The sequence below is a fragment of the Castor canadensis genome, chromosome 12 (genome assembly GCF_047511655.1).
Source record: "Castor canadensis chromosome 12, mCasCan1.hap1v2, whole genome shotgun sequence".
Classification (NCBI taxonomy): domain Eukaryota; kingdom Metazoa; phylum Chordata; class Mammalia; order Rodentia; family Castoridae; genus Castor; species Castor canadensis.
In genome coordinates, this window is record NC_133397.1 from 28772907 (window position 1) to 28789704 (window position 16798).

The 16798-nt window shown below is 38.5% G+C and overlaps 1 long non-coding RNA gene across 2 annotated transcripts in view; it reads left to right on the forward strand.

Moving 5' to 3' along the window:
• LOC141415020 (uncharacterized) overlaps positions 1-16798 on the forward strand; it is a 121792-nt gene that overhangs the window by 14740 nt on the left and 90254 nt on the right. The window contains exon 2 of one of the 2 annotated variants that reach the window (XR_012440039.1): positions 2220-2274. The exons of the other annotated variant lie outside the window; for it this stretch is intronic. This is a non-coding gene — a long non-coding RNA (uncharacterized lncRNA). The remainder of the gene's footprint in view (positions 1-2219; positions 2275-16798) is intronic. 2 annotated transcript variants of the gene reach the window in all.

Here is a 16798-nt window from a genome sequence, read left to right on the forward strand (position 1 = left end):
AACTCCTCTGCAGTGGGCACATCAAACACTTTCAAGTTTTGGGTTTCCTGCCTTTCCCTATTCCTCCTGTATGTGTCCTCCACTTAGCATGTAACCCAAGTCTAATGATATCACTGCATTTGTTTTAGATCTGAAGTTTGCATATGAGGGAGAACATCTGATTTTTGGCTTTCTGAGCCTGGCTAACTTTACTTAAAATGACGTTCTCCAGTTCCAGCCATTTACTTGTGAATGATAAGATTTCATTCTTCTTCATGGCTGAGGAAAATTCCATTGTGTATAAATACCACATTTTCTTAATCCATTTGTCAGTGGTGGGGCATCTTGGCTGTTTCCATAAAGTGACTATTGTGAGTAGCACTGCAATAAACATGGGTGTGCACGTGCCTCTGGAGTAACCTGTGTTGCATTCTTTTGGGTATATCCCCAGGAGTGAGATTACTGGATCATATGGCAGATCTATGTTTAGATTTTTAAGAAGCCTCCATAATCTATCCAGAGTGGTTGCACTAGCTTGCCTTCCCACCAGCAGTGTATGAGAGTTCCTTTTTCCCCCACATCTTCACCAACACCTGTTGGTGGTGGTGTTTTGGGTGATAGCTATTATAACAGCAGTGAGTGGGATCTTATTGTGGTTTTGAGTTCCATTTCCTTTATGGCCAGAGATGGTGAGCATTTTTTCATGTTTTTTTTTTTTTTGGCCATTTGGATTTCTTCTTTTGAAAACGTTCAGTTTAGTTCAGTAGGCCATTTCTTTAGTGGGTCATTGATTTTGGGGGAGTTTAGTTTTTTGAGCTCCCTGTGTATTCTGATTCTCAGTCCTTTGTCTGATGTATAGCTAGCAAATATTTTCTCCCACTCTGTGGGTGGTCTCTTCAGTTTAGAAATCATTTCTTTTGTTGTGCAGAAGCTTTTTAATTTTATGTAGTCCCATTTGTCCATCTTTCTCTTAGTTGCTGAGCTGCTGGGGTTCTATTGAGGAAGTCCTTGCCTATAGTTATTGCTTCCAGAGTATTCCCTGCTCTTTCCTGTACTAACTTCAGAGTTTCAGGTCTGATATTAAGGTCCTTGATCCATTTTTAGTTGATACTAGTAAAGGGAGATAAACGTGGATCTAGTTTCAGTTTTTTGTAGATGGATAACTACTTTTCTCAACAACATTTGCTGAAAAGGCTGTCTTTTTTCCACATGTGTTTTTAGTGCCTTTGTCAAAAGTAGGGTGGGCATAGCTGTGTGGATTCATATCTGGGTCCTATATGCTGTTTCACTGGTATTCATATCTGTTTTTGTGCCAGTACCATGCTGTTTTTATTGCTATTGCTTTGTAATATAGTTTGAAGTCGGGTATTGTGATACCTCCAGCATTGCTCTTTTTGCTGAGTATTGCCTTGGCTCTTCACGGTCTCTTGTGTTACCAGACGAATTTTAGGGTAGACTTTTCAATCTCTGTGATGAATATCATTGGGATTTTGGTAGGAATTGCATTAAACATGTAGATTGCTTTTGGTAGTATAGCCATTTTTACTATGTTGATTCTACCAATCCATGAGCACAGGAGATCTTTCACCTTCTGTCTTCATTGATCTCTTTCTTCAGGGGTTTGTAGTTCTCCTTGTAGAGGTTATTTACATCCTTTGTTAAGTTTACTCCTAGGTATTTGATTTTTTTTTGAGGCTATTGTAAATGGAATTGTTTCCATATATTCTTTCTCAATTTGTTCATTGTTGGTGTATAGAAAAGCTAATAATTTTTGTAAGTTGACTTGTATCCTGCCACCTTGCTGAAGCTGTTTATGGTGTCTAGGAGTTTTTGGGTAGAGTTTTTTGGGTCTTTAAGGTATAGGATCATGTTGTCTGCAAATAGGGATATGTTGACAGTTTCTTTACCTATTTGTATTCCTTTCATTTCTTTTTGCCTAATTGCTCTGGCTAGGAATTCCAGGACTTTTTTGAATAGGAGTGGGGATAGTGGGCACCCTTGTCTTATTCCTGATTTTAGGGGAAATGTCTTCAGTTTTTCTCCATTAAGTATGATGTTGGGTATAGTTTTGTCATATATAGCCTTTATAATGTTGAGGTACATTCCTTCTATTCCTAGTTTTCTTAGAGCTTTTATCATGAAGTGGTATTTGATCTTGTTGAAGGCTTTTTCTGCATCTATTGAGATGATCAAGTGGTTTTTGTCTTTGCTTCTATTAATTTAATGTATTACATTTATAGATTTGCATATGCTGAACCACCCCTGCTTCCCTGGGTTGAAGCCGACTTGGTTGTGGTGAGTGATCTTTTTGATATGTTGTTGTATTTGGTTTGCCATCATTTTTATCGAGGATTTTTGCATTGATGTTCATTAAGGAGATTGGTTTATAGTTCTCCTTTTTGGATATGTCTTCATCTGGGTTTGGGATGAGTGTAATACTGGCTTCATAGAATGAGTTAGGCAGTGTTCCTTCCCTTTCTATTTTGTGGAACAGTTTAAGAAGAGTTGGTATTAGTTCTTCTTTAAAGATCTGATAGAATTCAGCAGAGAATCCATCAGGCCCTGGACTTTTCTTTTTTGGGAGATTCTTTATTGCTGCTTCAATTTCATTTCCTGTTATAGATCTATTTGGTGACTAATATCCTCTTGGTTCACTTTGGATGGTCATAAGTGTCTAGAAATTTGTCCATTTCTTAAAGATTTTCAAATTTATTGGAATATAGTTTCTCAGGATAGTCTCTGATTATTCTCTGGATTTCTGTGGTGTTTGTTGTTATCTCCCCTTTTGCACTTCTGATTTTACTGATTTTGGTTTTTTCTCTCCTCATTTTAGTCAAATTCACCAGGGGTCTGTTGATTTTGCTTATTTTTTCAAAGAACCAGCTTTTTGTTTCATTGATTCTTTGTATGTTGTTTTTTTTGTTGTTTCTATTTCATTAATTTTGGCCCTTATTTTTATTATTTTTCTTTTTCTGCTTGTTTTGGGTTTTGCTTGTTCTTGGTTTTCCAGGAGTTTGAGATGTAGTATTAGGTTATTGATTTGAGATCTTTCTGTCCTTTTAATGTATGCACTCATGTCTATAAACTTCCCTCTTAAGACTGCCTTTGCTGTGTCCCAGAGATTCTGTTAGGTCATGTTTCCATTTTCATTAACTTCAAGGAAACTTTTAATTTTCTCTTTTATTTCATCAGTGACCCACTGATCATTGAGCAATGTGTTCTTCAGCTTCCAATTGTTTGCATATTTTCTGCTTGTTTCTGTCAATGAGATGGGTCTCCTGTAAAAATAGATTGTTGGATCTTCCTTTTTTAATCCTGTTTGCCAAATGGTGTCTTTTGATGCGGGAGTTAAGTCTGTTAACATTCAGTGTTAATATTGATAGGCATGTGGTGATTCCTGTCACTTAGTTGTTTTTGTTGTTTAAGGGTTTGATTGTGTGCAGCTGAATCAATGTTACTCTCTGATTCCTTGTCTTTTTGTCTTTTGTGATTTGGTACTACCTGTCCTCTCATGGTTTTGTTTGCTTTCATTTTCTGTGTGCAGAATTCCTTGGAGAATCTTTTGTAGTGGTGTCTTGGTGGTCATATATTGTTTTAGTCTCTGGTTATCATGGAAGACTTTTATTGCTCCATTTATTTTGAATGATAGTTTTGCTGGGTAGAGTATTCTAGGGTTAAAGGCATTTTCATTCAGTGCCCAGAATACCTCACTCCATGCCCTTCTTTCTTTTAAGGTTTCCATTGAGTAATCTGCTGTGATTTTGATGAGTTTACCTTTGTATTTTATTTGTTTTTTCTTACAGCCTTCAATATTCTTTCTCTATTCTCTGTGCTTGTTTTAATGATAATATGTCATGGGGAGATTCTATTTTTGTCAAGTCTGTTTGGTGTCCTGGAGGCTTCCTGTACCTGAATGGGCATAACTTCCTCTAGATTTGGGAAACTTTCTGTCATTATTTTATTGAATGTATTACAAATCCCCTTTGCCTTGACCTCTTCTCCTTCTTCAATGCCCATGATTCTCAGGTTTGGTCTTTTGATGGAGTCAGTGAATTTTTGCACATTCCTTTTGCAGGACTTGAGTTGTTTGACTAATAGCTCTTCAGTTTTTCCTTGAATTTCCATTTTATCTTCAAGTTCTGAGATTCTGTTTTCTACTTGTTCTAGTCTACTGGAGTGGCCTTCCACTGTGTTTTGTGTTTCTATTTTATTTTTTCTGAGGTCTTCCATATCATGGGTCATTTCCTCTTTAATGTTGTCTATTTTCATCTTTAATTCATTTATCTCTCTATTTATAGTGTTCTCTGTTTCACTTTGGTGTTAATTTAGGGCTCCTATGAGTTTGTTTTTTTGTTTCTGTGTCTTCTCATATTCTTTATTTTTGTTGTCTTGAAATAGCTTGAGTGCCTCTTGTATGTTTTGGTTAAATGTGCCTAGTATCATCTCCATGAAATTCTCAGTTATTACTTGCAGCATTTCTTCTTTGAGGATGTTCTCATGGACATCATTGGGTTCCTTGGTGTCATTTATCTTTGTTTTGCTGGAGTCTGGAGCTGGGTATCCATTTTCTTCATTTCCCTCTGAATCCTGTATTAAATTATTTTTTGGGGGAGAATTGTTTCCATCCCTTTTTCTTCTTCCCATCAATCTACTTGGTACTGTGCAAGTGTTCTTGGTAGGCTAGTTGGTGGTTTCAGTCCCTTGATTTAATTTTTGTTTTGTGTCTGTCTTGTGTTTTTTGCTAAGGTGGTGTTCTATTTCTGTCCCTGATATGGGTGTAATTTAGTATTAACTAATTCATAGGTTTAATACCTGACCAGTAGTTTATGTGTTAAATAGAAGATCCCCTGATGGTAATGTCTATAAACAGTGGGAGTTGGGGGGTTAACATTTGTAATGCTAGCTATAGAAATTTGGGGAGTTGGATAGGGTGGCACTAAAGGTAGAGATGGGAAGAGGGGTGAGTGAATGGGGAAAGCAGTGTGAGGGCTGCTGTTTTTGTGGTCCTTGTGTGTGTTTGGGTATATTTCTGTTGTTGTAGAAGAGGGTGTTTGTGTTAGGGATTGCAGGGGTTAGGGGTTGTGGAAAGTGGTATAGTAGGTTGTTCAGTAGGTGATGAGTGTGAAGGAGGGAGGGTAGTCTGGTTACAAGTTAAGGGAGAATGGGAGGGGAAGGTGAGGGCTTGGGGAAGAGAGTGGGTGAGAGGGGGAAGAATGTGTTGGGAAGCAATGGGTTTTAGCACAGGAGAAGGATAGAGAGTGAAGGGGGTAAGAATAGGGATGAGAGGATGATGATGGTTAAGTTTATAGTATAGAAAGAGAAAAGAAAAAAAGATAATAAGAGGAAAAGTAAAAATAGAAAACCCACAATAATAAAACTAACAACAACAACAACAACAACAACAAACCCCCAAAGAAATCAATAGGGAGAGATGAACAAACAGACAAGAAACAAACAAACAAACAAAAAAGCCCTCCAGATTCAGGAACAACAGAATTTCAGTTTTAGTTTAAGTTCTGGTGTTATTCCTCCAGCATCCAGCCCTGGTGTTGGTATTTAAGCAGAAGCTCTGTCATAGTCTCGCCATGTGATTGGCTTGCGAGTAGTGTTTTTTTCTTCTGTCTTTCATCAGCAGCTGCTTGGTCAGCTCCTCCCTCAGTGAGGTGTGGCAGTTTAACTTTGCATGCTGTCCTCAGGTTAGGAAATCATCTCTGTTGTCCACCAGCTGTTCTGCTTTGGAGGTGGCTTTTCACTGTGCTTGTTTACTGGGGTCTTGTTTCTTTGCCTCACCCCCTTTCTCTGGGGCAGAGTCAGTGTTCTGTCAGCTGGCCCCCTGCTGTCAGCGTATTGTGATGGTTCTCTGTTTGCTTTTCAATTTTGTGGAGCTGTTTGACTTTAGGTGTTGCTCACTGTCTCAGGAGATGAGTTTTATGGTCCGCTACCTTCCCTGCTTTAGGCAGTTGGTTATCACCTGCTCCTTGCTCCTCACCCCCTTCTCTGGTGCATTTTCAGCAATCCCACCCCTTCTGCTGTGTGCTAGTTTTCAGTTCATTGTTTACTATTCAGTTGTTTTTTTTGCAGGGGGGGGGGTCCGTCTGCCCAGGGGGCTATGCTGGTTTATCCCAGGGGTGGCTGGGGGAATACTGTGTGATGCTTGGTGCTCACTTGTTTGGTCTACCGAATGTCTCACAGGCAAGTTTGGAGGCAGTGGTGGTGGTGGGTGGCGTGGTGGTGTGGAGAAGCTTTCTATAGGCTAGGGGTTCAGGTCTTGAAGTTTTGATTCTCCTTGGTGCTTTATTTCTGCCAAGTGTAGTTCCAGCATCTCAGCAAGGTTTTGGAGTCACAGAGCTTACACTGTCTGGTTCTGCACCTTAGTTGCCATCTTGGATCACCCATAGTGATCTTAAGTTCCATGGAGATCTACTTTTCTGAAGCATATCCTGCTGTGATCTGCAGGTTGCTTGGTGCTCTGAGCTCTGTAACACTAAAGAAAAGTTACTGATCAGTTAAGTTTTATGATTCATGTCTTTTTAGTTTCTTTATGTAGGACTAAGTACCCTTGCAGTTTAAGATACAGAACAGGGGAAGAGGACAGTAATCAACTTTTGCCAGAGAATAGTTTTAATCCATTGGGTGGCTTCAATTAGAGATGTAACCTACAGCAAACCAGTGGGAGACTAATAATAAATTGTTCAATTGCATGGCCTCCAATATTAGTGATTTTAAAGATCAACTAAAAACAAGTGAAGCTAGGGAGTTTATTTGATTTACCCTCAGTTGCACTCCTTGTGGGGCCCTTGCTACATAGCAGCACACAATGGAACAGTCTCAGTACAAGCCTATGAACTTAACAATATAACTAGCTTTGTCTCCAGAAATAGCCTAATCATAGCTAATTATTACTATACCATCCATAATATGTGGTACATGGGAAAGGGCCAATTCTGTTGATATGACATTACTGATTTTTTTTGTAATAAAACTGAATCATATCGAGAACAATAGAATAATTCAATTTTCCGAAGGGTATTTGGCTAATAGTTAAGCACTGTCAAATACTGTTAACAAGGTTAATAATAAGTCTTTATAGTAAGCACACTTTCAAGTTTACTTTGAAATCAGTTAAGTTGTTGGGAGCTGGACAAGTGTGACTGTTAATTTACAGCTGTCAAACTGTTCACTTCTGTTTAGTTGCCTTGGGCAGAGAGCTGTCAACTGAGAATCCCCTCTTTTGGCAATAGGCTGGACTTCTTTGACTACTCCATGAACATCTTGAGGAAACTGCACTCCAGTTACAAACAATACTGAAACTGAAGCCATGACTCCTGTACCAGAAGGCCCTGCTCCAGTGTCGATTGTTTCAGAAAACTTGCATTGGCTAGAGTCATCATAAGCTTTAGTGAATTCTAGACAACCCTGCTCACACTGCAGCTGTTCTCACTGAAGCTAAGGGGAGAGCACTTCCACCAGTGGCTCAACAGAAAGTTTGTGATTGGTATAATGAAAGGTTTATGATTGGTAGAATTGGAAATTGTGTTGTGATTTGATGCAAATTAAAATCCTGCATTTGCATATCACATCCTCCTCTTGTCTACAAACCAGGCTGTTTAGCTCACTTTTCAGGCTAAGCCAGACCCCTTTCTGTGTAGCCTCCCTGTGTTGCCAATTAGGTATTTTCTAAGTGGTCTTTTGCCTGCATATCATCTACATGTGTAGAGTTGGCCAAGCTGGTAAGATGAAGTAGCAGAAGCAGCAGTGGCTGATGAACTGGCAGCAGCAGTTGTGGCAATATCTATGTCCATAACAGTGAGAGCAGCAAATGATGGGAGAGATCTAGAGAGTAACAGGGTAGAAACCACAAGAAGTAGAGGGTGACAAAAGACTGAAAATTTAGAGGAAGGCAAGAGAAGGTGGAAAACTATGGCTAGGGAAGGCAAGAAGTTGTAAAAAACGAAAAGGCAAGGAGCTACAGTCCAGTTGGTGAAGGAGTTCCAGAAAGCAGCCAAGCCACTGGGGAGTTGTAACACTCGGTGTTGTTAGGAGCCAGGGCTCCTGACACCCAGAGCTTAAAGCCACAAAACAGCCATTGCGTGCTGCTACCAATGCTAGCTGCTATGAAAATTCATGGATGGCTGGTCTCTGTGTATGGGGCCACTAACAGTCAAAGCCCAGAGCAAATAAGCTTCTGATATGAGCACCTCAAGCAACAAGTCTTCAGCTTCCAGAGCTTGGCGTCACAAACCTCTACTTTGCAGGACCCAAAGCCATAAGCTTCTGGTCTATTAGTCCAGCCTATGGGCCCTGGGCACTCAAAGGCCTAGAATCACTGAAGCTGTGGAAGACATCCTTTGTTTATTCACAATTTCTGTCTGGATAGAGTAAAAGAAACATCAACCAGCTGATTGGAAACAATACCAAGACCTTATCTACAATATTGTATAAGAATAACAATTATTGGTAAAATTCAACTACCTACTGTCATATGACTACTATCAGTCATATGCTAATATTGACAGTGATAATTAAATATGTTTGGGAATTGAATTAAATCCTTTTCAGGATATTATACTAATGGAAAATAACAGACTTGATGAATAATTTGATTTTTCTAGTCATCAGCTAATTTCTATGCAAAACAATTCTGTATGAGTTTATCATCAGATATAAATTATAGATTTAAAGGAGCATCTAGTAATCAAATTAACAGAGAAATTTAAAAATGTATGTATGGGATGGATTAGTTGTTTCTTTAAAACTATCCCTAACTCATACCGAGTCCTCCAAATGTTAGGTATATTCTCATCAATACTATTGCTATATTGATTATATCACTGCCCATTTAAATGTTGATGCTCAGACAAGCATTTTGTTGTACGAAAACCTCAATCAAGGACCAGGGTGTTGACCTGTGTAGTACAGGACTTAGATTCAAACTCTGCACCTTCCTAAAATTGTGCTGGCCCATTACCACCTTTTTGAGAGATAGCCTCCATCCTTCAATGTCCTTCCTGACTTTGTACAGCTGGACTGTGGGCTGTGACAGATGACCATGTGCCATCCTCTTATAAGGACCAGAGTGTTCACATCAAGCCAACTTGGATAACTTAGAAAAATCTCTTCAACATTCTTTTTTCAAAAGTTTTTATTAGTATAAAATAATTGAAGAAAGGGGTTTCATTGTGATATTTATAATATGCATGTAATGTACTTTGATCAAGTTCACCTCATTTATATTACTCCCTCCCCCTTTTAAACAGTTTTTGGTGAGATTGATTGTATTTTCATATATATGTATATGAATATAGATATATATTATTTCTATAATACTCAACCTCTTTCATCATATCCTTTCCCCTCCTCTCACTAGCTGATTCCTACCTCCAAGAGTCTCCCTTTTAGAATTGCCATATTATTTTAACTTTTTTAGACCTAGATTCTACACATGAGCAAAAACATGAGATATTTGTCTTTTTGAGCTTGGCTTGTCTCACTTAATGTGATGAAATCTAGCTCCATCCATTTTCCTGCAAATGACATGATTTCATTTTTCTAAAGAAAATCTGGTGCATATATGCAATGTAGTATTTCAAGATTATTAACTAATCACATCTGCAATGTCTCTTTGCAGTTAAGGCAACACACTCACAGGTTCTAGGAATTAGGTCATGAACATCTTTAGGGAGCCATTATCCAGCCTACCACACTGAGCAAAGCAGGCAGGTGTAAGAAAAACTACCAAGCAAGCCCTCTGAAAGATGGCACACAACCAGGCCTTGTGGCAGGAGCTAGTAAGAACTTGTACAGCCAAAAGGAGAGCATTTGTCCTATCTCAACGGGCAGCTCCTGCTCAGTTCTGGTGATTGCTGCCATGTGGAAAGTGGGGCCACAGCTGCCAGAGAAGACAGGATCCAAAATAAGTATGTTAAATACTCCACCTTTTAAATGCTGATAATTTATTTAAGTTTTTAAGTTTAAAAGTATTTTGTGGAGGTCCAATAAAACATTCCTGTGTTCTCTGTTGTTTACACTTTTACAATGACAATGAGGTTGTTTTAAAAAGGAAGGAAGATAACTTTTTGTTCTCTTATGGGTTGGGACTGTTTTTCCAACCAGAGAAGGTACACGAGGAAAGGTTCCTGCATTCAATCCATATGACTGCTTTCTGAGGTTGTCCCTATTTTTAAGGGCGGTGTATAAAAGATTTAGAAGTTAAAGGCCACAGGGTAAGGACCAAGTGGCATAGCCAGGACCAAGGTCTTTGCTTCCTGATTCTACCCTTGTCCTTTTTTTTTTTTAAATAAGTTTTACATTTACTTATATGTTTGTACATTGTTTGGTCCATACTCTCCCCTTAGTGTGTGGCCTGTGTCCAATAATATCACTGCATTTGTTTTAGGTCTATAATTTGCATATGAGGGAGAACATATGATTTTTGGCCTCCTGAGCCTGGCTAACTTCACTTAAGATAATGTCCTCCAGTTCCATCCATTTACTTGCTAATGACAAAATTTCATTCTTTTTTGTGGCTGAGTAAAATTCCATTGTGTATAAATACCACATTTTCTTAATCCATTCATTGGTAGTGGACATCTTGGCTGTTTCCATAACTTGGCTATTGTAGATAGTGCCACAATAAACATGAGTGTGCAGTTACCTTTGTAATAACCTGAGTTGCATTCCTTTGCTTATATTCCTAGGAATGGGATTGCTGGATCATATGGCAGATCTATCTTTAGTTTTTTAAGAAGCCTCCATATTGTTTTCCAAAGTGGTTGTACTAGTTTACATTCCCACCAGCAGCGTATGAGGGTTCCTTTTTCCCTGCATCCTTGCTAACATTTGTTGTTGGTGGTATTCTTGATGATAACTATTCTAACAGGAATGAGGTGGAATCTTAGTGTGGTTTCGACCTCTACAAGAGAACTACAAATCACTTAAGAAAGAGATAGAAGAGGACTACAGGTGAAAAGATCTCCCATGCTCATGGATTGGTAGAATCAACATAGTAAAAATGGCTATACTACCAAAAGCAATCTACATGTTCAATGCAATTCTCACCAAAATCCAAATGACATTCATCACAGAGATTGAAAAATCTACCATGAAGTTCATTTGGAAACACAAAAGACCATGAATAGCCAAGGCAATACTGAGCAAAAAGAGCAACACTGGATTTATTACAATACCCGACTTCAAACTATACTACAGAGCCATAGCAATAAAAACAGCATGGTACCAGCACAAAAACAGATATGAAGACCAGTGGAACAGAATAGAGGACCTGAATATGAATCCATGCAGCTATGCTCACCTTATTTTTGACAAAGATGCCAAAAACATACGATGGAGAAAAAACAGCCTCTTCAACAAAGGTTGTATGGAAAAGTGATTATCTGCCTGCAGAAAACTGAAAGTAGATCCATGCCTGTCACCCCATACTGGTATCAACTCAAAGTGGACTAAGGACCTTAATATCAGACCTGAAACCTTGCAGTTAGTGCAGGAACGTGCAGGGAATAGTCTGGAAGCAATAAGTATAGGAAAGGACTTCCTCAGTAGAATTCCAGCAGCCCAGCAACTAAAAGAAAGGATGGACAAATGGGACTACATGAAATTAAAAAGCTTCTGCACAACAAAAGAAATGGTCTCTAAACTGAAGAGACCACCCACAGAGTGGGAGAAAATATTTGTTAGCTATACATCAGACAAAGGAGTGATAACCAGAATATACAAGGATCTCAAAAAACTAAACTCCCCCCATATCAATGAATCAATAAAGAAGTGGGCAACTGAACTAAACAGAACTTTTTCAAAGGAAGAAGTCCAAATGGCCAAAAAAAAATATGAAAAAATTCTTACCATCCCTGGCCATAAAGGAAATGCAAATCAAAACCACACTAAGATTCCACCTTACCACCCTTGTCCTTGGGCCCTTCTGTATTTCTCTTTCTCTATCCATAACTAACTCCCAACACTTGCCACACCAGTCAATTCTTTTAGGTTTTTCATGTGAGGTAAGCAAGTTAGGAACTATTTTCTTACTGATTCTGCTTTTCTCACAAATCAGAAGTGCTGAATTACATCTTCTCTGCTTTCTTCACAGAGCTGCAGGCAATAGCTCAAAGCCATCATGCAGATGTTGAAAAAGAAAGGAAAGAAAGGTGTTTTCATCTGTTTTGTGTTCTTTTAACAAAATACTTGAAGTTAGATACTTTTTTAAGAAATAAGTTTATTTGGCTCATAATTTTGGTGGTTGAAAAGTCCAAAAGCATGGCACTGGCTTCTGACAAGGGCTCTCCTGGCTTTGTTGCAATATGGAAGCATGGAAAGAGAAGAAGTCATGTGCAGAGGGAGTCAGAGCAAGGCCTCTGTAAGAGCCTGCTCTCCCCAGAACTAACCTGGTTCTGTGAGGAAGAGACCACTCTAGTCTCTTCCAAGGGTCGCTCCCCCATTACTAATTACTTTCCACCTCTCTTTCTCTTAAAGAGCCATCACTTTGCATTAGGCACCAGGCTTCCAGCACAGGAATCTTTTGGGGGATGCATTCAAATCACATCCAAACCTCAGAAAGGAAATTGTTAGAATCCAGGTTGCTTACAAACCTGAATCACTATTCTTGTGCAGCAAGAAACTCTATTTCCCATCATTTTTGCATGAGGGGTAAATGTAAGTCCACATTCCCTCTCCTTTTCCGAGAGAAGTTCAGAAAGCATCTGTGGCTCTGTTTTTCAGGAAGGACTCAGAAGATGAGAATGTGAGAGAGAGCATGGACTTGAATGGCTATTCTCTCTCTCTCATCTCATTCTTGTGATTTTTGCAACCCAGCAGAACACTTGTGATCAGCATCTCAGCCTCTCATCCTTCCCCTCTTGCCTCTGCACACCATGTAAGCAAATATTTCTGTGGTTAGTCATTAGTTGGATTTTACCATTGAGTCTTTTTTTCCTTGTTGTGCTTTCTCTTTGAAAGTTTCATTCTGCACTTTTGGATTAAAAAATGGGTATGAATAAAAACAATTCTCCTTGTTTCTGCCTCTGTTTGAAAACAACATTAGAATAAGTGTGACCATTTTCTATGGCTAAAATGACTTTCAAAACTTGTGCATGTGCTCAGAGGGCTGAAACAAAACATACAGATTGTTGGAACAGGGCCATTAGTCTGTGAAGAACTTCCCTGGGCAGGGAGAATCTTGAAGGCTGAATTTTTGCCTTTGGTTTTTCCTGTTTGCCGCCAACTGCAAGTTACAAATTGGATACAAATTCCTTAACCTTTGGCCAGCAGCATTCAATTTAATGCTGTCTAATTTATATGCAAACAAATTCACACATTTGACTTAACTATATTTTCCTTAAGTTTTCCACCTTATTTTGGGGAGCATATTCAGTTTGTGAGTTCCTTAATACTGGCTAACTCTTGACTTTCTGAAACATTTTGATGTAGTGATACCTAGGAAATTTCAATCAATAACAACTACTCATTCTTTCTGATTTGAGCACTAAAATACATCGTTACAATTCTTACAGTTTTAGAGCTGAAAACAAAACCATGAAGACCTTGGATAAAAAATCTGTATCAATTTGACAAATAATTGGTAGCACAATCTTATTTTCTTTAAATAAGATTAGGTAAGAGAATAAAGAAAAAAATTAGATAGAGCTCTGTGTACAACTTGTATCTAGAAATCTTTCCCAATTAGAATGGGATGATACCATTTTCATTTGATTTGGTCTCAGCCTATAATTTTTAAAGCATTTGCACTTGAACAGGGATACAGTTAAGTGATTTTTCCAAGTCTTAGCCTATAATTTCTTTTCAAGTTCCATTCTTGGGGAGTTCCCAAATCTACTTCTTTGGAATCTTCTGTGTTGGTTGCTTTATTAGTTTCCTATACTGTCATAACAAATTACCACAAAGTGGGTGGCTTTAAACAACAGAATTAATTTTCTCATGGTTCTGGAGGACTGGAAATCTAAAGTCAGGTATTGGTGGGGCTGTGCTCCTCCAAAGGCTCAAGGGAAGACTCCCTTCTTGCCTCTCTCCTAGCTGCTGGAGCTTGCCAACAATCTCTGACATTTCTTGGTTTATATAGGCATTTGTCCTGTCTGCTTCTGTCTTTCTGCAGAATTCTTTTGAGTGTTTCTGTGTGTCTTCTGGTGTCTTATGGATACCAGTTAGTGGATTGAGAGTCCATCCTGAATCCAGTGTGATCTTAACCAAATATAGCAGCAAAGACACTATTTCCAAATAAGGCCACACTCTTAGGTTTTGGTGAGTTTGTATTTTTTTTGGAGGGGGCACCATTTAACCGACTACAGTTGATGTTCACTGATTTAAGCTAAGTGTATGTGATACCAAATGTAAACATTTCAACCACATGTGTGGAAGTTTGATCTGCTCAGTCTTCGGCAGTTTTTGACATTTTGAGAATGGAGACTCCTATCCATTTTTAAGGATGCTATTGAGGTTTGGTAGGTAGAACTCATATTCCTTTTATTCACATTTGAACAGTCTCTTTGTATCCAGTACAAACAGTTTATGTCCTGTGCAGTCAAAGCAGAAGAGATGAATTTCAGAATGTGGAGGAGCCTCTTGCAAAGGAAAGGATAAAGGTGCACTCTGATAAATTCTTTGGAGGAATTCAGACTAACACCTATATTATTATTATTTATTATTATCGTCATAATAACATCAGGTACTGGGGTTTGAACTGAGGGTCTTACACTTGCTAGGCAAGTATTCTACTACTTGAGCCATGCCTCCAGCCTACATGTTACTATTGTTGAAAGTCCTTTTTGTCTAAGTATTAATTTATAATTCAGTATTTAGAACTGAAATATAGCATATATAGCTTATAGTATAGTATAGCTTATAGTATATATAGCTTATACTTCCAAGAATAAGTGAAAGGCCCATCTTGTTGAAGTGGTATAATAACCCCTTGCCTTTCACACTATGAAAGAAAGCCTGTCTTGGCATGGCTGAAATGGTTTCGTGATATGCTAACACACTTTTGTTCATTTAAAAAAATCCAACCCTGAGTGACCCATTAATACTGTGCCTAGTCTTTACAGTTTGACTCAGTTGAGCAATAACTTGTATATTCTGGGAAAGAAGGAGAAAGGGACAAAGGATGAACAAGGATGTTGAATTAATTTTTCTTTTTTTTTTTTGGTAGCACAGTGGTTTGAACTCAGTGCCTCACGCTTACAAGCAGGTACTCCACCACTTGAGTCACACCCCCACTGCTGGAATATTGAAAAACACTAGAGCAATGCAAACATGGCTACCTCAGATAAAAAAGCCAGAGAAAAACAACACGTATGGCTCGCTACCCAGCCCCAGTGACCTTGCCAGTAATGTCCAGCACCTTCCCCCAGTCCCCCTTCGCAGTCATCTTTTCTAATGCCCATCCCCTCCAACCTCCCTTTCCCACTACAGGATGCTTAAAAACCCCAGCCTGTAAAACAGGCGTGCTCTCACCCCTCTCAGAGTGTAACTCTAATGGCTGAGGGTCCCTCTCAGGTTTCCTTTCCCTAATAAAGGCCTGCTGCTTGTAGAGGTCGCAGATTCTTTCTCTGTCTCTCTTTCTCTTGCTTCTTTGTTTTCCTTTCACCCATCTCTTTTTGCTTTGGTTATTTTTGAGATATGGTATCATGTACATGACAGGGCTGGCCTGGAGTACATGCTATTTATGGAGTTGGGATGACAAGCACATGCCACCACATCCAGCTATTGGTTGAGATGGGTTCTTGCAAACTTTATGCCTGGCTGGCTCTGACCTCAAACTGATCTGCTTCCTAAGTATCTAGGATTATAGGCATGAGCCACTATGTCTGGCTTTCAGATTTCTTAATTTCTTATCTTTAAACTCTCAATCTCTTTTCTGAACCAGCATAGATGATAATAAGGAAAAATTTATAAGTAAAATTTATATGGCTAAATTGTACAATGAGTAGAATTTATATGAATCCTGATGCTATCAGGATAGGGCAAATGGGAGGTCCAGAATCTTAGGAAATGTGCAAGATTGGCAGTGATGAAGAGCAGTGCCTGACCAGGAAACAGCGAATGGATCCAGACCCAGAGGACTTCAGAAGCTTTAAGCACAGAACACCAATGAAGTCCAAGATGGACATCTGAGGCCATTGCAGTCAGTCCATATCTGGAAGGCAGCCATTTAAAATTCAGTCTGCAGTATGTCCTAATAATAACTGTTCTTCACATCTGCTAAATTTATTCAGCTATCTGTGGGCTATCCACAGGGGAGTGGATAAATGATAAAGATAAATGATTGTCTCAGCAGTTTTGCTTTATTATATTATAACAAGGAGGCATCAATAGAAAGAATTTGTTTATTCCTGGGATGACCAATTATTCAATCCAACTATGGGTTTTGAAAAACATCGTGGATTCTTCTCTGAGAATTGCTAGAATATAACTTTAGAAAAGAAATAGTATTTATATTTTCCCCTCCCACTTTGTAGTTTACCATGGAATTTAAATTATATTTATTAGTCAGTATGTATCTAGATCGACTAGCCTACTAAATTTAGTAGATTGGTTAAGAAATGTAAATTAATGACTGTAAGTTTTCATCAATATCTATAATTTCCATCATCAGGATATTTGTACAGTATAAAAAAGATATCAGGTAACTACTAAGATTATCTGCTTTGAAGAGATTTATTAAATTTGCAATAGCTTTACTTATAATGTCAACATTAAATTAATTTATTTAAAAATGTTAGAAATAGACATACTTGTGAAGATATAATTTTTGTTTCTAGGCATTTATGACAGATACCCATACCACAAAAAG